The sequence below is a fragment of the Camelus dromedarius genome, chromosome 3 (genome assembly GCF_036321535.1).
Source record: "Camelus dromedarius isolate mCamDro1 chromosome 3, mCamDro1.pat, whole genome shotgun sequence".
NCBI lineage: Eukaryota > Metazoa > Chordata > Mammalia > Artiodactyla > Camelidae > Camelus > Camelus dromedarius.
Window position 1 is genome coordinate 104,707,442 of NC_087438.1, and position 22,348 is coordinate 104,729,789.

The window sequence follows — 22,348 nt, forward strand, 5'->3', positions numbered from 1 at the left end:
AAATGCTGGATAGGCTGTGGAGAAAAGGGAACTCTCCTACACTGCTGGTGGGAATGTAGTTTGGTGCAGCCACTGTGGAAAACAGTATGGAGATTCCTCAAAAGACTAGGAATAGACTTACCATATGACTCAGTCATCCCGCTCCTGGGCATATATCCAGAAGGAACCCTACTCCAAAATGACACCTGCACCCCAATGTTCATAGCAGCACTATTTACAATAGCCAAGACATGGAGACAGCCTAAATGTTCATCAACAGATGACTGGATAAAGAAGAAGTGGTATATTTATACAATGGAATACTACTCAGCCATAAAAACTGACAACATAATGCCATTTGCAGCAACATGGATGCTCCTGGAGAATGTCATTCTAAGTGAAGTAAGCCAAAAAGAGAAAGAAAAATACCATATGAGATCGCTCATATGTGGAATCTAAAAACAAAAACAAAAACAAACAAACAAAGCATAAATACAAAACAGAAACAGACTCATAGACATAGAATACAAACTTGTGGTTGTCAAGTGGGCAGAGGGTGGGAAGGGATAGACAGGATTTCAAAATTGTAGAATAGATAAACAAGATTATACTGTATAGCACAGGGAAATATACACAAGATCTTATGGTAGCTCACAGAGAAAAAAATGTGACAATGAATATATATATGCTTGTGTATAACTGAAAAACTGTGCTCTACACTGGAATTTGACACAACATTGTAAAATGATTATAAATCAATAAAAAAATAATAATCTGGGCTTATCTTCATTCCATTAATTCATTGATTCTAGGAACATTTATTGTACCATCTCAATTAAGGCTTTTGACAGCAAGCAACAGCAAAGGACTCTAGCTAACTTAAGCAAAAGAAATTATTGGAACGCTATTTAGGGACTCATAGAATCACTGAGATGCTGGAAGCCAGGCTTGGAGAAGCAGGTACCAGGAGAGCTCCAGACAGCCAAAAAGCAGAAAGTTCACAGAGAACTCCATCAGGACTGTTAGCCACCCCTCCTGACATGGTGAATGGCTTCCACCAGTTCTCCATCCTTGGGTCGCCCAACCAGGTTCTCATGGGACAACATGCCACACAGGACGAAGTTAGCTTTGTTTCTCCTCCTTACCCTGTCCTGAATCAGAGAGTGAGGAACAAAGGATCAGGTCCCTCCACCAAGACTGCACACAACTGGGGAGCTTTGACTTCCCCAGCAAATTTGGGGTTCTGTTAGGAAAGCAAATATGGAAGCTAACAGCATGAAAATAATAAATGGCCACTATGGGCCTCTGAGATGTGCCAGCTATCAGGCTGGTCTTCCTTCCAGGCGCAGTTTCTCTGCCAGGAAGCCTCTGGTACAAATAGCTCAGTGGAGCTACCAGCGCAGAAACACCACTCAGAGGAGACTGAGAAAGCTTTGATTCTGTTATTTCATTTACAAACTTGAAACATGTTAAGGGTTTCTATTGCTAATTTCTTCTAGTCTGCAGATACAAGTACTATTTTTCTTTTCTGGTTGTCCACACTTTGCTCAACTGGTACAAATATCCTGTTATGTATTTACTGCATAGCAGTCTGCCATGGGCTTAAAGCTCTTATCAGCACCATACCATGGGGGGTTATCTTAAAAGTCTCAAGGCTTGTTTTAAGCTAATTTTACTTTGGGTGCCTTAGCTGCATGATGCAGTCATGTGTGTGTGTGAGAGAGAGAGAGCGAGGGGGAGAGAGAGAGAGAAAGTAGGCAGAGAACAAAGAGAAAGGAACAAAGAAGATAGAAATCAAATTCCAAATCCAAATTGCTAAAATAAATCAATGCTTCTCTTGAACTCACAAACTGGAAGCCTGCATACCTTCCATCCACTTAAGAGCTGCTAAAAATTTAAACAGTTGGACAAAGTTTTAACACAGCTGCAAAAGAATGGAAACCAAGCTGTGAATACCTTTCCTATAATGAAGCCAGGGTAACTGGCTTCATTTTAATAAACACTACAGAATAAATAAGACCCTAGAAAAAGACACTGTGGCATCCAATGGGCACATGAGGCACTCACAGGAGTCTTTTGTTTACCTTAGACAATTATTCTGTTAGGAAGCAACTGCTAACAAAACCTCCTCTAAATGAAGTTGCAAATGGAGAAACATTTACAATGTGCTGCTTGTAAGAATCAAATCTCCCACAGAGGGCTGTGTTTATTCTCACTTTGCTACACATCCTGGAGTGTATGATTATCTCCCACTCCTCCAAACCCAAATCAGACCTGTTGAAGGAGGCTTGTAGCTCAGACTCCTTAACTCGGCCTCCATAAAGCTCTTGTCCTTTGTCTTCTGCCCCAGCTCACACTCTCTGTTCTCCCACTGTGCTCTTGCCATGCTAGTTTCTGGTCCTGCAGAGCCCTTTCTGGCCTCAGGACCTTTGCATTTACTGTTTCATAAACCTAAAGTCTTCTCCTCTGCTTCAAGCTAAGTATCTCTTTTACAGAGAGGTTTCCCCTGAGCACATATCCCTCATCCCATTATTTTTTTGTCCTAGACTCTGTTTATGTCACTTTCAGTCCTTATCTCACTCTAACTAATTCATAGATTTTTTTTTTAAACTTTCTTTCTCTCTAGTAAAATGTAAGCTGCTAGAGGTAAGACATTCTGCACTTCAGAGGGAGCCTGGCCTAGGGTGGATACTCCCTGGTAAGAGCTGGATGGATAGAAATACGAAGAGGACAACTGGATTTCCATTTGATCCCCTGTGCTTTCCAGGGCGGTCAGAGTTGCCCAGGAACCAAGGGCCCTTGGAGGCCAAAGAAACCCACAACCATGTGGATGGAAGGATGATCACTGACTTCTGTGATAAGATAAGAGACTTGTGTGCAGGAGGGGCTGTGAAAAGGAACAGGTGGTTCAGATGCTGTGACATTATGTCTGCAACTGAAAAGTGGATGAGGACCTAGAGAAGGAGGTGAGAAGCTTTAGGTTGCCTCTAATCAGGAAAGATCTGCCCAGAAGTCAGTCAGTTCCAATGGGAATTAACAGGATTGAGCAAGAGAGTATGAGATCACATAAATTTAAAGATAGGGTGCTCTTAGTCTGTGTGAACCTGCTTTGAACATGAAAAGCCGGTTGCCTGAATTAGCAGAGAATAGAGGCAAATAAAGGGCGGCCAAGCAGAGTTATCACTGTCCAGATAAGAGGTTCCTGGCCCTTTTTTGTGCTTAGCTGTTCTTTGTCCTCTAGACTTCCTCATATTGTTGGGTTTAATCTATTTATGCTTGAAAAGACCATTATCTAATCCATGTTTTATTATCAATAAAAATCAAACAAATGAATATTTAGCCTATTGGGAAGGAAAATTAGAAAATAAAATCTTCCAAGAACAGCCAAGTCACAAGAAAAACATCATGAGTGTGATCTGCCAGGCAAAACTCTGGCACAACTGAAACTTTATAATTTAATTTAAAATTTAGATGTAGTAAAAATTTGCTGTATTTTTTGGTATGCAGTTCTGTGAGTTTTAACTAAGTTATAGAATTGTGTAAACACTACACATTCAAGAAATGGCAAACTGAATTTTAACATGGACAAGAGTATTTGGATATAAATTTTAAATACTATATTTAATGGGACATTTTTGACTACCTTTGGCTAGTGTGAACAAATCTCTTCCTTCTCCACACTGCCCATTGTCCCCTGCACTATATCAGTTTACCCCATTCACAAACTTGGAAGATTTTCCCCCTGCTTCTAGAAGATAGAGTTCTAATGAGAGCAGAGCTACAGTGAGTAGAAGAGAAAAGTGGGGGATAGAGAGCAGCCTCCCACCTTACCAGATTCCATGGACTGGTTTGAGTTGTAGAGAGAAAGGATTAGAAGCAAAAACCAATAGGTGCTTTCAGGAAGGATTTGTGAGAGGCTGAGCATATGACAAGACTCTGTGTTCAAGGGCCCAAGTAATGAAGCAAGGCTCAGACTCAAGGAGGAAGCCTGTCCTTGCCCCTGGAGAGGCAGATCATTCAGAGCCAGACTCCTTGGCACAGATACTGGTGGTGCCATCACCAGCAGCACAGTGGGCAACAGAGGTGGTCAGAGCAGAGTGGGACAAAGTGAGTATGGCTGACATCTTCGGATGCTGAGCACATGTGTGGAATTCCTGTGGGGTCTCCCACAGATGATAAGGAGGCACTTACAGTAGGGTGGTTAGTGGATGATTCGAGCTATCATTTCATGTTGAAAGAAGGGCAACCTGGGTAAATAGGGGGTTGGCAAATATCTGTCCCACAGATGTTTTACTAGTTTCTCTGTGGCAGACCCTGTACTCAACCATGGGGGATATGCTAAATAAGATAAGAGGATGTATCCCTCTTTTCAAAGCACTCAGAGCCAACAGAGGAGATAAAGTTGGACACAGATAATTTCAACACATTGTAAAAGTTAATAAGGTAAGCATAGGTAGCAAATGGAGCGTATGGCATTTATTATTGCTGTTTTTATTTTATGACTACACAACATTTATTGAACGCATACAATTTGCTAGTCATTTTGCTAAGAAAGGTAAAGGAACTTGGTATTGAGATGACGTGACATGGCTAGAAAGGGAGAGGGCCAAGATTAGAATTCAGGCTGTCTGCCTTCAAAGCCTTTGCTGAGTGCAACAATGAGGTAAAAAATCTTAACAATAACAGCAGTGTATAAGCAACATTAATGGTTGATGACAGTATATGTATTGGTCACTTAACTATCATACTATTTCAAGAGCTATTATGCAGAGAGAAATAATAAAATCGAACTGGACTTTTAATGCATGAGAAGGCAAAACGGGCTAGGATATTACAGAGAAACAATTCAGCCTGGTGTAAGACTGTCGTAACATTTGGAGCCGTCTAGCACCGTAGGTACCAAAGCACAGGCTGGGCGCCACCTGCTAGGAATGCTAAAGCAAGAGCCCCTGTTCCAGGTGCGAAGTTCAACATCACCTCTGCTACTCCCCCAGTTCATTGATTCTCTTTCTTTGAGGTTTGAAAATCTCAGTCTCTTGCCAGCTCCTTTTCCGGCTAACACTTAAATGTCAAAGCCCTTCCTCTTCTTTCACTCTCTACATACACTATTCATTTCATTCACTGTGCTTGCTTTAATTATCTTTTTCCGCCCCAGCCCAGAATTTTTTCTGAGGCATTTAAGAAGACTTAACTAGGATGGTCAGAATGTCTATTTCTCAATCTCAACATTATATAAATGAAGGTACTGGCAAAGTTGGAGAGGTAAAAGTGGAAAGGTGTGATGAATGGGTGAAGGAACCTTAATGTCCTTATCATACAACATAGGAGTCAAGAGATGTCCATCCCTGTGGTTAACGGAATAAGCAATGGTTTTATTATGCTATTTAAAGTTGCAGAAGTGACCACAGAAGGAACTGAGGATGTGATATTGGGAGGTCAACAAACAACCACAAGTAAAGAAGTAGAGAAGTATCCTGCTCTGGACAGTAAGGTGTAAGGATACATATCATGAAATGCTCCACCCATCTCTGTCATTCTGGGGAGAGACAGTCTAGGGGCAAAAACAATGCATAAGTAAGATGAGCTAGAGAATCTCTGAGAAATGGAACAAAAGTCTGGAGGATGTTATTATCAGCTGGATCAAACTGTACCTGAAGCCATAAATAACCCTTAAATCATTTACTTATATAAAGCAATATATGTTTTCTGATTACCTACACAATATTCTTCATCTACTTTTATGAGTAATAAAACTCCAATTTTATTCAGTGGTGTACTGATCCCAAATAAATGACTGAGCTCCGGCCAATGAACTTTAAAGATGTGCCATATGGACTTTCCAGGAAGACTCCTTCAAGGTGCTTGATACGGATCCAGCATGCCGTATTTCTTTTGCTCCTTACTCCTTCCTGCTGTGTGAGCAGAGCTGCTTTAGAAGCAAGCATTTTGAAACTTTGGAAATGGAAGCCATGAGGGAGCAGGATACTTGCACAGCCCAGATCCCTACTGAATGTGGAGCTTACTAGCAAAGACTGACTGCATATCTTCAGGTTTTTTTTAACCTGAGAAAATAAATGATAAAGTGTTCAAGCTACTATTAATTTGTATTTTCTATTATATTCAGTAAACCTATTCCTGACCAATATAGCTGGTATTTTTGTAATTTGAAAATTAAACAGTCCTGATAGATGAACTCAAACAAAAAGTTCTCTTCTCTGGAGACAGCTGATTCTTGGTTGGTTGGGAAAATAGACAGATGACTATCACTCTACCTACAAGTACTTCATTATTTGACTTTTTTAAACTTTGATATAAAAAAAGATGAAGATAATACAATTAGTCACAAAGAAGCCACAGAGTAAAAGGAGTGAAACACCAAATACGTGATCTGTGGGAGCTCTAGGGCTACACATAAAGATTAGTGTTTGTTTTTCACCATATTTTTTTTTTAAGATTAGTTTTATACAGGAATCTGAAATAGTTCTCTGTCTAAGGGGACTTTTAAATGATGGAGGAAATCACTAGAAAGCATTGTGTACATGTGTATACACACACAAACATAATCAAACATGGCCTCACAGACTATTATTAAATGATATGGGAAAATAGTCACAAGATATTATTAAGAGAAAAAGAGTAGAAAGCCTAACATAACATTTAATAACATCCCACTTATAGAAATGCCTGTGGTACAGGATTAAAAATATATGAAGAAGTTCACAAAATACTAAAGTTGTTGTCTCTTGGTAGCAGAATCATAGTTCATGCTTGCTTTTTTCACTTACACTTTTCAGTATTTGTCAAATTTTCTATATTGAGTAAGTCTTATTTGATGATCAGAAAAAAAAAGCAATATGCTTTCTTTTAAATGTGTTAAAAATATTTCTTAATTGAAAAGAGTCCTAAGCATTGATAACATAGCTAATTGGGAACACCAGCTGGCATCTGCTGTGTTGAGGGAGACTAGAGTTGCTGAATGTAACCACATCTGGGCTCAGAGCGATGGGAATGGAGCAGCCTGACTCCAAAGGCAAACTGGGCTGTCCTCACAGTCATGCCGAGGACCACACTCTCAGAGCTCAGAGTAGCAGGTGTGGCCTGAGACAAAGCTGTCAAAACAGAGAGTGCGTTCCACACACTCTAAACAGACATGAACATAGAAACAGAGCAACTCACCTCCATGTAAGGGCAGCCAGCCCAGGCAGCCAGGTTTTACTCTGGCTTCTTCCATCTTCTATCCAGGGATGGACCCGGGGAAGTGGAGTAGGGAAGACGTAGGAGCATGTGACAGGGGCATGAGGTAGCACACACTCAGGGCTGGTGTCCTTCCGCACACTGAGGTGATAACAAAGCCTGGCTTTGTGTGTTTTACAGCTTCCAGTATCTTTCTGATCCAGAAGGCAGCCTGGGTCATAAAGTACCTGGAGGAGAGAAAATGAAAGAAAGTACAAAGTTGATATAGATATTCTCTCCTGTTGGCACCAGTAAATATAATAAAGTCCCGATTAAGAACACAAAGTCAAAGAGGCGCCTTTGAAATGAATTAACCAATTGGCTTTTAAAGACAAAGCAAAATTATCATGATCTTAGGGGGAAAATCTTAAGCAAAAAGAAAAAAAAAGTAAATATTTACCTGGCAAATGAACTGAAAATTTGATGGCCCTTCTCCAAGCTTCATTGTATAGTCTAGAAAATGAGGTAATTAGACAAGATCAACATTTTAAAACTTTTGGTAAGTTACACAGTAAAATTACCTGAAGAACAGGATTCTAATGTAAGATTGACACTAGTTCATTAATAGATTAGTTCTCTTGTCTGCACTTGTCCCATGCAGTTTAAAACACAAATGCTTTAAAAGGCAACAATTTGCCATTCTAGTCTAACTCTTTTCCATGCAAGTTCTCACAAAGTTTGTATCATGGCTTCTCCAAAACTCAGCATCCTTCCACTCTACACACTGCCTTCTGCAGTTGAGCAAGTCTGGTACTAGGACCTTTTTCCATGTTCCTTTTCCTTTTAGTTTCTGGCTCCTCCTTTTTCTAACAATAATGATAATGACAGTAGTAACACTGAGATAAAAGGTAAACTACTCATCTGACCCCTCAGGAACAACACCCATAAGGCTCCTGGGCATTTGTTTTTTTTAAATGACGAAACCCTTTAAATTTTCTGAGCAGCTAAAGACAAGGATGGTCTCTTGATTCATCTCTGACTCCTCAGCACCTGGTACAGCATCGGATATAAAGGCTACTCAGCCACTCTTGTAAGAATAGTGAATGAAATCATGAATTCTTCAGGCCCACCAGAGTGACATACTTCACACTCCGCTCTCATAAAATCCTCCTCCTTCAGGATCTTCATGCATCATGGACCCATAAGAAGCCAATATTATCTACCAGAAGGGATGGGAGATAATACGCAACTTCATTTTACTTGCCAAATTCAATTTTATATGCTTGTCAAAAAATAGAGAAAAACAACAGTTTAAATACATCAAGGCAATTCTGCCCTCCATTCCCGACTGCATGTCGTAGAGTTAGCACAAGATGGGACGAGCGAATTTCGTTTCCCTTATTTGCTCTCAGTTTTCCTGGCAAACGTTTTCACTGTGCTTTGTGATTTTAGTGTCTAAAGTGATACATTTTTCATATAACATGTCCCCTAAATACAACCAACCAACATCACCTGACACTCAACTAAAGAAGCAGCAATCCATTCTAAGATGGAGAAGAAGTCAGCTGAATTGGGTTTATTCCGAGATAGCAGGCTGGTTTCCAACGTTGTCCTTTATAAAGAAACTTATTGACACTGTAATTTTGCCCATATGTTATTTTCACCTTTCAATTAATTTTGGAGACCAAGTCTAAGATGCAAGTGCACTGTAAATATCTACAAAGTCTCAGAAGAGTGATCTGTGATGTGTGTGAACACGTGTATGAGTGTGTATGTGTGCATAGCCACATGCACGTGCATTGCTGTGACAGGCAGGATGCAGCTTTAGGCAAAACGGAAACTCACTTTCCATCACAGCGCTTAACATCTTGCCACTTTCGTTTTCCCTTAGTAGTTAAGAAACTCAATTTTGCAGTAACTGTACAGGTCCCTGCTCAAAAAAAAAAAAAAAGATTTTTTCCTTAAATTGGGCATATGCTCTTTTCAAAGGGAAAATGAGATCAGAACTGGAGGCAAAGAGAGTTGAGGCATTAGACCATAAGATAGTGGCCACCAGAGAAAGATGGATTCAGTGAGAAAGACCTATGGAGACATACCTATGGCTTGAAAAGTACTTGTGTATTCCGTCATTCACAGGAATTGAAGCTATACAGACAGCATCCAAGTTACAAGCTACGTAACACTGGACAAGTGATTCCCTGCTGTAGACCTCATCTCTAAAATGGGCATAACCATGGTACCTACCTCACAGGATTACAATAAAAATTAAATGAGATAATACATGTAAGTGCTAAGGTACATTATCAGGCATGCCAAATTTACTCAATAATAAGTTATTGTTATCACTCTTCAATCATAAAATGAGGGTAAGATTACATAGTCCCTCCCAGTTTTGATATTTTAGCATATCACTGTCCAAAAGAAATATATAACCTACATTTTAAATTTTCTAATAGTGATATTTTAAAAAGTAAAAAGAAACCAGTGAAATTTGTTTTAATAATGTTTTATTTAATTGTATGTATGTGAAATATAATTTCAGCAGGTAATCAATGTAAAAACCGTTAATGAGATATTTTGCATTCTTTTTCTTATACTCAGTCTTTGAAGTTGAATGTGGGTTACACCTTGAGTACATCTCAGTTTGGATTAGTTGCATTTCATGTGCCCAATAGCCACATGTGGCTGTTGACCACCATATTGAACAGCACAGTTCTGGTATAACAATGAGTTAGTTCAGTTTTAAACGTATTCAATTTGCTTTGGCTGAAAGACATCTAGAAAGCAATGCCTCCAAGTTACTTGAAGGTTAAGCATTGAGACCGTGGATGAGAGACTAGACTAGAAATAGATATGAAGAAGCTATCCACATTGTTAATGCCACAAGCATGGGTGACTATCACCACCAAGACTGAAATCCTTCCTAGAAGGTCATCCATTAGGTTAAGGCATTATTAGGTCCACAAAAAGTTACAGGGAAATTCATTACCTTGAATAACGGTTGCTATCACTATTTGGATTTCTCCATAGGCAGGTGAGAGAGGAAGGAAAATTACATTATGCTTGCATTTCTGATTAAAGCCCAGTTAACCTTTTAGGGTTTTCTATATATAGTAACATGTCATCGGCGTATAGTGACACTTTTACCTCTTCTTTTCCAGTTTGGATCCCTTTTATTTCTCTCTCTTGCCTGATTGCTGTGGCTAGGACTTCCAAGACTATGTTGAATTTTGAGTTTTTCACCATTGAGTACTATGCTGGCTGTAGGTTTGTCCTATATAGCTTTTATTTGTTGAGATACATTCCCTCTACACCCACTTTGGTGAGAGTTTTTATCATAAATGGGTGTTGAATTTTATCAAATGTTTTTCCTGCATCTATTAAGATGATCATGTGGTTTTTGTCCTTTCTCTTGTTGATGTGATGTATTACATTGATTGATTTGCATATGTTGAACCACCCTTGTGTCCCTGGGATGAACCCCACTTGGTTGTTATGTATAATCTTTTTTATGTGCTGTTGGATTCTATTTGCTAGTATTTTGGTGAGGATTTTTGCATCTATGTTCATCAGTGATATTGGCCTATAATTCTCTTTTTTGGTAGTGTCTTTGCCTGGTTTTGGTATCAGGGTGATGGTGGCTTCATAGAATTGAGTTTGGGAGTATTCCCTCCTTTTCAATCTTCTGGAAGAGTTTGAGAAGGACTGATATGAGTTCTTCTTTGTATGTTTGGTAGAATTCCCCGGTGAAGCTGTCCGGTTACCATTTGACCCAGGAATCCTGCTCCTGGGCATATACCAGAAGGAACCCTACTCCAAAATGACACCTGCACCCCAATGTTCATAGCAGCACTATTTTACAATAGCCAAGACATGGAAACAGCCTAAATGTCCATCAACAGATGACTGGATAAAGAAGATGTGGTATATTCATACAATGGAATACTATTCAGCCATAAAAACCAACAACATAATGCCATTTGCAGCAACATGGTTGCTCCTGGAGAATGTCATTCTAAGTGAAGTAACCCAGAAAGAGAAAGAAAAATACCATATGAGATCGCTCATATGCGAAATCTAAAATAAAAAAAAACAAAAACAAAAACAAACAAACAAACAAAACAGAAACAGACTCATAGACATAGAATACAAACTTGTGGTTGCCAAATGGGTGGGGGGTGGGAAGGGATAGACTGGGATTTCAAAATGTAGAATAGATAGACAAGATTATACTGAATAGCACAGGGAAGTATATACAAGATCTTATGGTAGCTCACAGAGAAAAAAAATGTGACAATGAATATATATGTGTTCATGTATAACTGAAAAATTGTGCTCTACACTGGAATTTGACACAACATTGTAAAATGATTATAAGTCGAGAAAAAATGTTAAAAAAAATAAATGTTAAATAAATAGTGACTAAATCCTATTTATTTTTAACAATAATTAAAAGTTAATGGACAAGCAGAGTGTAATAATCATCATAGGAATGTAAAAATAGTTTTATGTTAGTACTTGAACCAGAAAAATATTGACAATGAACTGTGAAGCAAAGAGAATCATTGTGTGTGTGTATGCACACACGTGCGTGCACACGAGTCATGTGACCTGCTCAGGAAGGACTGACTTAGCTGTTGACCTAGGAATCTAAAAAGATTTCAAGGAGACACACACCAGAAGACAGGGAGGAATAAGCAGATAGAATGGCAGAGCAGGAATTGATAAGATATAGAAACTGTCACCAGTGGTACTTTGGTTGATCTACCCCAAAGGAGCTGTCTAATGAGCCTTCCCACAGCCCATAGAAAAGAGTTCACTGAAATTAAACCCTTTTCAGGGCTCTACACACAGTGGAAATGGCTTCTCATTGTATCCACCTATGACACCTAGACTATGGAATGCAAAATGATTACACTTTTGAATTAATTTATTTTGTCTTTTAATGAGTGAAATGAAGAGCTAGATTAAGCTCCCATATGTTAATTCTACCATACCTAGGCTTGAGCCTGGCTCTGCTATCTGACCTGGAACCTAATCTCCCCAAACCTTGCCTTACTGAAAGGGAAACAGGGCAGCCCCTCATTCACAGGAGTGTTGTAAGGCTTGAACGAGGCTTGCAAGCCTCTAGGCTTAGTGCCAGGCACCTCACTATTAGTTTTTAGTTTGGCAGATTATAACCAAGAATAAGCATTGTATGATTCTATACATTTTGCTCCATGTTATGCATTTAATTATTTGGGGTAGTTGAGGAGAAAGAATCAATAAAAATGCCAACAAGGAAGGCAATTTTAAAGAATGTTATTACCACATTCAAACATAAAATAGAAGAGAAAAATGTATTCTGGCTTCATGAGAAGAAGCTTTAGTAGCATTGTGATACCCCTGTGACACAACATTATCTTCTGGGGATGGGAATTCAATAGAAGGAAATTAAGTTCTGAGCCTCATTCAAGGGAGTTTAGCTATTAAAATATAAATGTATGGCCTCACTTATCAGATAGTTCCTGGTCCTGAGAAACTACTGTGGCCTCCCCTCTATGTACCTCAGATTTCTCACCTGTAAAAGGAGAGCATTGTACTAAGATCCCCCATCTCCTTCTGCTTCTCACATATTGGGATTTTACGTCTGTAGTGGAATTGAGTTCTGCAGATTTTATTAATGAGCATTTGAGAAAACAAAAATAATTAGCTTTTGGATGTCCTTCCCCACCCAGGAAGGGAGATCCTCCCTATCATTCTTGGGATTCTAGGATGCAGGATCTGAAGGAAATGATGTGGGTGAGGGTAACAGAAGGGACACGAGGATTTGGGGAGAAAGAGGGCAGAGACACTGGAAGGGAGAGTCTGCAGTTTGATAGGTGGTGGGGAGAAAGGAGGAAAAGAGAGAATTTGAAAGTCCGTAGGGATTATGTGTCCACTTCAGTTGTTGAGACATACTTAGAAAGGATTTGGTTTATTTTTAAATGGCTGTAGATAGCTGGTATGTTTTGCTGGAATCCCAGTCCTTGACCAACCAGGGTACCCCTTCTACCACCTGCTACCCAACAGCATTATCAGGTGCTTGGTAATTATCTTCCTACTAGTTGCAGACAGTCACCTAGTCAGGTTTATGCCCCTTCAGATTGATACACCCCTCCCCACCCCACACAGACTCTAAGGTAGTCTCTGACATGAAATTATTGACTATATCTCAAAGGTGGCTACTTAACTCCTTTGATGTGGGAACACCTAACATGACAAACATTTAGTTATTTCCTTTTCTCATATAGTTCACAATTTTCTTTACCTAGACTCACATCCATCCTTTGCACAGGACATAAGCAATGGGTAGAATGTATTTTTTTTAATTTTCAGAGGTTTAATTCCTCTCATTTTTTTCCCTTGTGTGTTTCAACTCTTCTTAATGTTTTTAAATTGAAATAGGAAAATAGTTGACAACTGATGAGAGATTTCCTCCCACTCTTCCCCCTCTCCCTTTTCCAGCTAACTCCAGGACAATTTTCAAACACAGTTTAGGCACTGACTCTCCAGAAGTGCTCTTGACTTCTTTCCTTAACGACGTAACACCTTGTGCACAGCCCATCGCATTATCACCGTGTATTGAGATGACTCGCGTAGGTCCCCTGACCTCCCTGGTAAGCACTATATCTTGTTCACCTTTTCTACAATGCCAGGCACAGCATCTGGCACTGAGCAAGTCTCAGTAAGTACTTGTTGTCCTCAATCCCCTATGAACAGCAGATTATGAAGCAGCTCTTGAAGAATCAATCCTGTATGGTCCATTTTCCTTTGCTGAAGCCCATAGGGGTGGGAAAAATAGGGAAAGTCCCTCTCTAGGTTCCCATGGGAACCAAAATAAATGCAGTAACAATTAGAAGAGAAATGAACATACTAAAAATATCATTTTAAAAGAATGTCACTTCTTTAAGTATTCACTTTATACCTGCTGCCCTTTCTTTTAAGAGAATGTTTAAGACAGCTTATGAAATGATGGCTTTTTCTAACTTACAAAGCTTACTTCCTTTATCCTAATCATACAGTTTATTTGTATATTGTTATGGACTGAATGTTTATTTCCCCCCAGAATTCATCTGTTGAAATCCTAACCCACGATGGTGAGGCCTTTGGGATGTAATTAGGTCATGAGGGTAGAGCCATTATGAAAGGGATTTGTGTCCTCATAAGAACCGACAGGAGAGAAATGATTTTTCTCTCAGCCATGTGAGGATGAATGAGAAGATGGCAGTCTGCAAACTAGTAAGGGGACTCTCACCAGAGACCAGAACTGCAGGCACCCTGATCTTGGACTTCCCAGCCTCCAGAACTGTGAGAAATAAACATCTCTTGTTTAAGCCCCCCAGTCTATGAAATTCCGTTATAGCAGCCCAAACTGACTATGACAGAAATATATATGTAACTGCAGGGTCTGTATCTATGACCCTCTCTCAGTCATTTATTCACTCATTTTTTTCACAAGTGGCCAACAACATGCCAGACACCATGGTAGGTTCTGGGGACACAACCATGACTAAGAGAGCCAGAGGAGTTCTTCCCTCACAGACTTCACAGTCCAGCAGGAGAAACAGACAACTTAAAAAGCAAGCAAACAAACAGACTTACCAACTGCATGGGGGACATGCAGGAACTAGCAAGGAGACTAGTTGAGGGAGAGTGGGGATGGCTGTCTCTCAAGACCTGGGGCAGGACTGCCAGGCAGAGAGAGTCGGTTGAGGAAGGGAGAGAGGGTTCATGAGGCCCAGAGGAGGGTACAAAAGAAGGAAACTGACTACGTGTGATGGAGAGGAATTCAGTCACTGAAGCATTATGAGCAGCAGTGTGTTATATAATCCAGTATACACTCCAAAGATCACATGGTTGCTGCATAGAGCTGCAGTTTTGACAGGGTGAGCAACAAAATGTGAAAGCCAGGCATGAGATTTTCAAGAGGTTCAACAAGAGATGCTGGTGGTTTAGATGAGGATGGTGGTGGTAGAGATAGGAAGATACGGATGTGCTTGAGGAATATTTTGAAAGGACTTCTTGTGTCATTTCTCTGCTCGAACCCTTTGATGGCTCTTCTTATGGCTTAGCATATAAGCCAAGGGTCCTGCAGAATCTGCACCCCCCTCACTGTTCTGCCATCCTCTCCCACTCATTTGTTCCATTCCAACCACACTCACGCCCTTGCTGTCCTTGAACATTAAAGCCATGCTCTCAGTTCTTTTGTTCCCTTTGCCTGAAATGATTTTCCCCAGGATGTCTGGGTATTCTCATGGTTTACCTCAACTCTTTCTACCTTGGCTCTAATGAATCTCAACAGAGCCCTCCATGACCATGTTGTTTTAAATTGCATGCCCCCACACCCCAGCAATCCTTACAACTCTTCCTGCCTTAATGTTCTTCTTGGCACTTTCCACCTTCTAACATGTTGTGTCATTTTGGTTTTTATTTTGTTCATTGTCTGACTCCCTGTACTGGCATGAGGAAAGCTTCCATGAAATCCCCAGAATGTGGAACAGAGTCTGCTACATGGTATGGACTCAAAATATCTTGTTTTATAAATGTAGGGGGTCAGGGAAGGAAGAATCAAGGATGATTCCCAGGTTTCAGGTATGGGTTATGCTTTTTAATGAGATGGGAAAAAATGGGGAGGGGAAATGGTTCTTATTCAACTTCATTTTATTCTATGATAAAGTCAGTGTTTAGAATAAAATGGGTTTGAACTTTTTTTCCCAGAAGGTGGAAAATATTAATTTTGAGGAAACTGTGAGACACCTAAGCAGAACAGCTAAAGGGAGGGTTGGGTGCTCCCTCTCTCGCCTTCTCTCCCTTCTCCCTCCCTCCCTCCACCACTGGCTCCCTTCCTGCACACATCCTTGGACCTTCCTCATCCTGAAGCAACCTCCACCTTTTTCCAAGATAACCCCACATCTTATCTCTTCCCCTTTTGCCTACTAGCACTTCTTGTATTTGCTTTTATCTGTCACTTCCAGCCACTTATAATCTGGCTTCTGAGTCCCCTGCAAACAAACACAGTGATTTTATCATAGAATACAATCCTCGTGCTCATTTCCCTCAATTCAATCTTCCAAACTACTCTTTCACTTATGAACCATCCCCCGGGCTAATAAATCTGGAGCAAACACACATTCCCCCTCCATCTACTTGTTCAGGCCTTTTTCTCTTTAGTAAGGCCAACTCCTTCCTCTCCATTATCTTTTACAATTAAGCATGGGATTTAAGCTGAAGTGACATGGGATAGCTAGTGGCTTTGGACCAGGAAAGAAAGTCTTTGGTGAATAAAATAACACTGATATTTCACTGCAGAGCCATGAACTCATAAAAATGCATTCTTAATTGCTTCTTTAACACTTTCATCTTGATGCTAGGAATCCTGCTCCTTGCTGGCCTGTTAGAACTCTTTCAATTTTCTGTTTGAATGGCATACTGTTGTAGAGAGGATTAAACGTGGGTAATGCATGCAAAGCAATTAGGACTGTGCCTGGCATGTAACAGATCTCAGTAAATGTTAACTGTTCTGAACAAAAAAAACCCCTCTCCTTCTGCCTGTTTTCAGATTGGGGCTCCTCCAAAGGGAAGTCCCTCAAAAGGATCCTCAAAATCAGGGTGAAGTCCTCCCTTTCCCGAAAGAATTTCAATTGTTACTTCATACCATAGAGCCTGTTAATCTTCAACTGTTTTCAGCCAGAGACTTGATAAAGGGGTTCAACTTGGTTTTTTCAGAGACATTAAAAAATTATATTTAACAAAATAGAGCAGTCAGTAAACTAAGAACCATTCATCTTGGAGTTGGTTGTGGTTTCTCACTATATGTGTATCATGATAAGCAGAAAGTGAGAATGTGAGCCCTGAATAAGATCTTAGAAGTCATTTACCTAATTTTTTTCATTTTCTTGTTCTTATAGAAAATTAAGGACCAAAGGGAGAAAAGTAATTTGCCTAAAGTTATGAAGTGAGTTTGCAGATGAGCCTGGTTGGAACCAACGTTTCTAATTAGCAATCCAGTGCCCTTCAGGCTTCCCTCACTGGCAGGAAATTGATTCCTCACAGAGTTGCAGTCAAATCCTATGGCTGGGGTCTCATTCGCACAGGGACAGAAAAAGGGGATCCTCAGACTGTGCAGAATTCAAGACACTGACAGTCCCCCTCACTCATGCTAATGTCTTGGGCACAGAGAGAGGACCCAGAAACTAGTGCAAACTTTGTTGGTCACCAGCTCCTTGGATTAATCCAGATTTGATCTAAACTAAATGCCAATTTATAGAATCAAGAGCAAGCCAAGGATGGGGTAGGGATGGGAAAGGGACATGGTATGTATATTCTACATTGCGCTTCTTTAAGGCAAGGACCATATTTTTGTAATCTTGCATTTTTTCAGTATTTACTGAGTGAATGAATAAATTCTCAGCCTTTCTCTGGCATTACCCTAAAACAGTATGTTAAACATATTTTAAACCCATCAGAGCATCAGACAGAGTTAAACTAACTTGACAATAATAAGAACCAGACAAAATTAAGAGCTGAAAAATAAAGTTGACCAAAAACTGTGTTACAAATAAATGTGCCGAATGGATTCATTTTCCAGCTCATCTATCTTATCTAATTCAGTTTCCTAGTTCTATGTTTGCCTTAAAAGTCTCCCTATTTTGACAATTTTTAGACAAAATGTCCACAGTCCTTCCACTCACAGGGGGAAGACAAATGGTAATAAAATGATCACACAAATAAATGTGTAATTCCAACTGCAGTAAGTAGTACAAAATAGGATGAACAAGGAGCAACAATGACCTAATTAACAGAGGTCAAGTTTTCAAAATATGAGAAGTGATGATCTGTTGCAACTCATACTCTTCTCAAATTCGATTCTAACTGCCTCCATTTTGAGATCTGAGAAATTCTCCTATTGCCTCCACAGTTAGTCTAATTTTTCAAGCATTAGATTTTCGAGGTTCTGCTTCACTTCAAAGCAGAAGCAGAAACAGACAAAAGGAAACCAGATTTCATTAACTCATCAAACATTTATGGAGTCCCTGCTATGTGTCAGGCACTTTGCTAGAGCTTAGGATGCATGTAATGTGTGGCAAAACGGGCCTGGTTTCTCTTCTGATGCTTATAGTTTTGCAAGAGAGGTGGATGGCAATCAGCTGATCTCACAAATAAAGACATAACTGTAAATTATAAGTGCCAAGAAGTACAGGGTTCTATGAGAAAACATAATTTAATTACAATTAAGGCTCTTGAAAGGCTTTTCTAAGAAATGAAATTCACATTGAGTTTTTTTAACCACTTTTTAAAGATATGACTGAGGCCAAAAGCTGTACATATTTAATATATACAAGTCAATGCATTTAGTGGTAAATATATACCCTTGAAACCATCACCACTACAACCATAGACATATCTGTCATTGCTCAAAATTTTCTCCTGTTCTTTGTATTATTTTGTGTGTGTGGGAAGAACATTTAACATAAATACCTATCCTCTTAGCAAATTTAAAGTATACAATACAGTAATGCTAGCTACAGGCACTTTACTGAATAGCGGATCTCCAGAACTTATCTTGCATAATTGAAACTTTGTACCCTTTGACCATCACCTCCCCGTTTCTCCCCCCTCCAACTCCTGGCAGTCTACATTCTACTCTCTGCTTCTTTGAGTTTGAATTTATTTAATTATTTTAGATTCTACATGTAAGAGAGATTATACAGTATGTGTCTTTCTATGTTGGGCTTATTTCACTTCGTATAATGTCCTCCAAGTCCATCCATGTTGTTGCAAATGGAAGGGTTTCCTTCTGTTGTAAGGCTTAAAAATAGCCACATGCAAAAGAATGAAACTGGACCACTATCTCACACCATACACAAAAATCAACTCAAAAATCAATTAAAAACCTCAAAGTAAGACCTGAAACCATAAAACTCCTAGAAGAAAACAGGTACTAAGCAACTTGACATCAGTCTTGGCAATAGTTTTTGGATTTGACACCAAAAGTGCAGGCAACAAAAGCAAAATTATACAAATAGGACCACATCAAACTAAAAAGTTTCTGCACAGCAAAGGAAACAATCAACAAAATGAAAAGGCAGCCTATGGAACAGGAGAAATATTTGCAAACCATATATCTAATAGGGGGCTAATATCCAAAATTTATAAAGAACTCAAGCAACTCAATAGCAAATAAACAAAGGACATGATTTAAACATAAAGGACCTGAATAGACATTTCTCCAAAGAAGACATAAAGATGACCAACAGATATGTGAAAACGTGCTCAGCATCACTAGTCACCAGGGAAATGTAAATCAAAACCTCAGTGAGACATCACTTTACACCTGTGAGGATGGCTATGAACAACAACAACAACAACAATGAAACAATGAGGTAACAAGTGTTGGTGAGGGCGCAGAGAAAAGGGAACTCTTCTGCACTATTGGTGGGAACATAAATTGGCACAGACATTCTGGGAGGCAGTATGGAGGTTCTTTAAAAAATTAAAAATAGAACCGCCAGATTGAGACAGAAAGAACGTGTAACATAGTTAACAAAGCAAAGAAGAGGGATACCTTGCTATAGATAATGAAAAGGCACACTCACCAAGCCAGGTTGTCCCTGGTAAATCATTTGACCTGATGATTTAAACTATTAACTGGAGTATTCCAAGTTAATTAGTTAAATTGCTAGGGCCGGTGAGCCTCATCTAGCCCTACTGCCTGTTTTTGTACAGCTCATGAGATATGTTTGGTTTTTACTTTTTAAACGGTTGGGGGAAAAAAATCAAAAGAATAATAATAGTTCATAACATACGAAGATCATATGAAATATAAATTTCAGCGCCCATAAATAAAGTTTCACTGCAATGTGGCCACAGCCCTTCCTTTACATACTGTCCATGGCTCGTTTCATGCTACAGGCAGCAGAACTGCGTAACTGAGACAGTGACTGCAGAAACTGAAATATTTACTATCTGGCCCTTTCCAGAAAAAGTTTGCCATAACTATTTTTTTTCCTGGATTATAAGAAAGTGCTTCTTCTGAGAAGATAAAATTGTCAGTATTGACGTTGCTGCTTGAGGGAAGGATTTAAATGTTTAAAGCAGTGGAATTATACTGGTTCCAGGAAAAGTACCTTCAATGTATGTAAAAGTAATTGGCCTGCTCTCTGGCCCCAGGTGTCCCTAAGAGATAACTGAGGCCTGAGTTGAAACCATCACTCCCATATCATAAGCTACTTTGCCCCTGCTAGGATGAGGCAGTTACTTGCACAGGTTGGGGCATGTGAGTTCCACCTGAAGTGCCCCATATGGAAAAAAAAAAAAAGACAAAAACCTGTGGGACTTGTCATCTCCCATGTCAGAAGCAGCCAGCTAGCATCTGGTGAGACTGAGCCTGCCAGGGCTTGAGATGCTCACTTCCCTCATCCTGCTGCTCACGCACAGGAAGTTTAAAAAGGAGGTTGCATTTTTTGGAGTGTTAACATTCTCCCCACCCCTCTGTCAGGGTCAGTGGTTCCAAGGTAAAGGGTGTGAACAATGAACAGCATGCATGCTTGGTACCATGTGAATCTGAGAGTTTGCAGAAACAGGGTCAGAAAGTCCAAAACAGAAAATAATCCTGCTTCAGTCCCTCCCTTGGGGAGGAACATTATAAAGAGGGGAAGAGTGTACCAGGCAGAGAACAGCATACCTGTAGGTTCCCAAGTGAGAAAGAGCTTGATGTGGTGAAGAACAGCAAGGAGGCTGGTGTGACAGGAGCTCAAAGAGCAGGGAGAGAGTATAGGAGGTGAGGTCAGAGAAAGGCTGGAGTCAGATGTGGGGCTATCTTAGGATACTGAACTTTATCATATATGTCATCAGAAATAATGGAAGTGTCTTAAACTCTGGAAACTGACTGATGGTATAGAAATGCATGGCTGCTTATATTTTCCAAAGATAGTCACAGCAAATATCCCATCCCACACACTCCTCTTTCAATATGAAGTAGATACTGCTCCATGGAAAGATGGGATCTGTCTTTCCTCCCCCTTGAATCTGGGTGAGACTGTGGCTATAAGTGACGTCACATGACTTCCTAGGCTAAGTCATAATAAGGGGTGTAGCTTCCACCTGATCCTCTTAGAACCAAACTGTCATGCTGTGAGGAAGCAGGGAGACCTCATCGAAAGACCATGTGAGATGTTCTTGCCAACAGCCCCCCTGAGGTCCCAATGGACAGCTAGCATTAACCTGCAGACATACATGTGAGCAAGCCTTGAGATGACTCCAGCTGTCGAGTCACTTCAAGCCTGTGGCGTTTCCAGCTCAGGTCCTAGACATTGTGAAGCAGAGGCAAGCTTCCCTTGACTCCTGACTCCCAAAATCCAAGGCATAATATATAGTCGTGTTTTGTGCCACCAGTTTGCAAGGGGGCAGGAATTGGGTTACACAGAAACCTAACATAAGATACCCAGAACAAGAGGCTAAAAATCTTAAAATCTAGGTTTCCTAAGACCCATTCTTGTCAATTCCCATGCTTTTCTAGTTTGCAGAATATCTACTGGTAATATTTCCCCTTTGGTGTTTCATATAACTATCTACCTAGGACCACACAGGACTCTATCCAGGCCTTACCTAAGACTGCCCCTATTAATTCTGTGGCAATGGCTTCAGCTCACAAGATCACTTTTCCAAAACCTAAAAACTCATAGTATAACCTGAGATAGCAATTGAAAGGACATTTTAACAGAATTTGCAATTTTATCTTGCTTCTCTTCAGAGGTATGTGTCCTTGAAGGGGGAAGAAAAATGGTAAGCCAAAGTCATTGTTAGTAACTACTGAAGATGAGAAAAGACATGACTATTATATGCAAATTTAGTTTTACCAAGCTGCTAAAAGACATGGGTGAAACGAACACCTGCTCACAAACTGTTACCTTCCTCACAAGCCTTGGCGTGATTCACTATTCAATCTGCATGCAAATTTGATCAGAACACTGCATTCTTACTCATTATAGACTGTTTTCTTGGAAACAAATCCTTCCTAAGATTGCAGGAAATTTGATGTCAACTCTCAGGTTTCCCCAAGTGCTGGCAGGGAATTGCTGGTCCATGGGTATTTTGTGCCAGCCATAGCCTTTCTTGCCCACCACCTGCCTGTCCATCCTTCTTGCCCTGATTACTACAAGGAAGAGGCTTCTAG

The 22,348-nt window shown here is 40.0% G+C and overlaps 1 protein-coding gene and 1 long non-coding RNA gene across 3 annotated transcripts in view; one reads left to right on the plus strand and one right to left on the minus strand.

The window, feature by feature from the left end:
* Nucleotides 1–22,348, minus strand: part of HTR4 (5-hydroxytryptamine receptor 4) — a 371,144-nt gene that overhangs the window by 157,420 nt on the left and 191,376 nt on the right. For both annotated transcript variants that reach the window (XM_010989466.3, XM_010989465.3), the window contains exons 5-6: nt 7,613–7,665; nt 7,156–7,400 (exon numbers count right to left, since the gene is read on the minus strand). The gene's annotated coding sequence lies outside the window, so the exon portion shown is untranslated. The remainder of the gene's footprint in view (nt 1–7,155; nt 7,401–7,612; nt 7,666–22,348) is intronic.
* LOC135321019 (uncharacterized) overlaps nt 1–22,348 on the plus strand; it is a 59,346-nt gene that overhangs the window by 4,019 nt on the left and 32,979 nt on the right. The gene's annotated exons all lie outside the window — the stretch shown is intronic.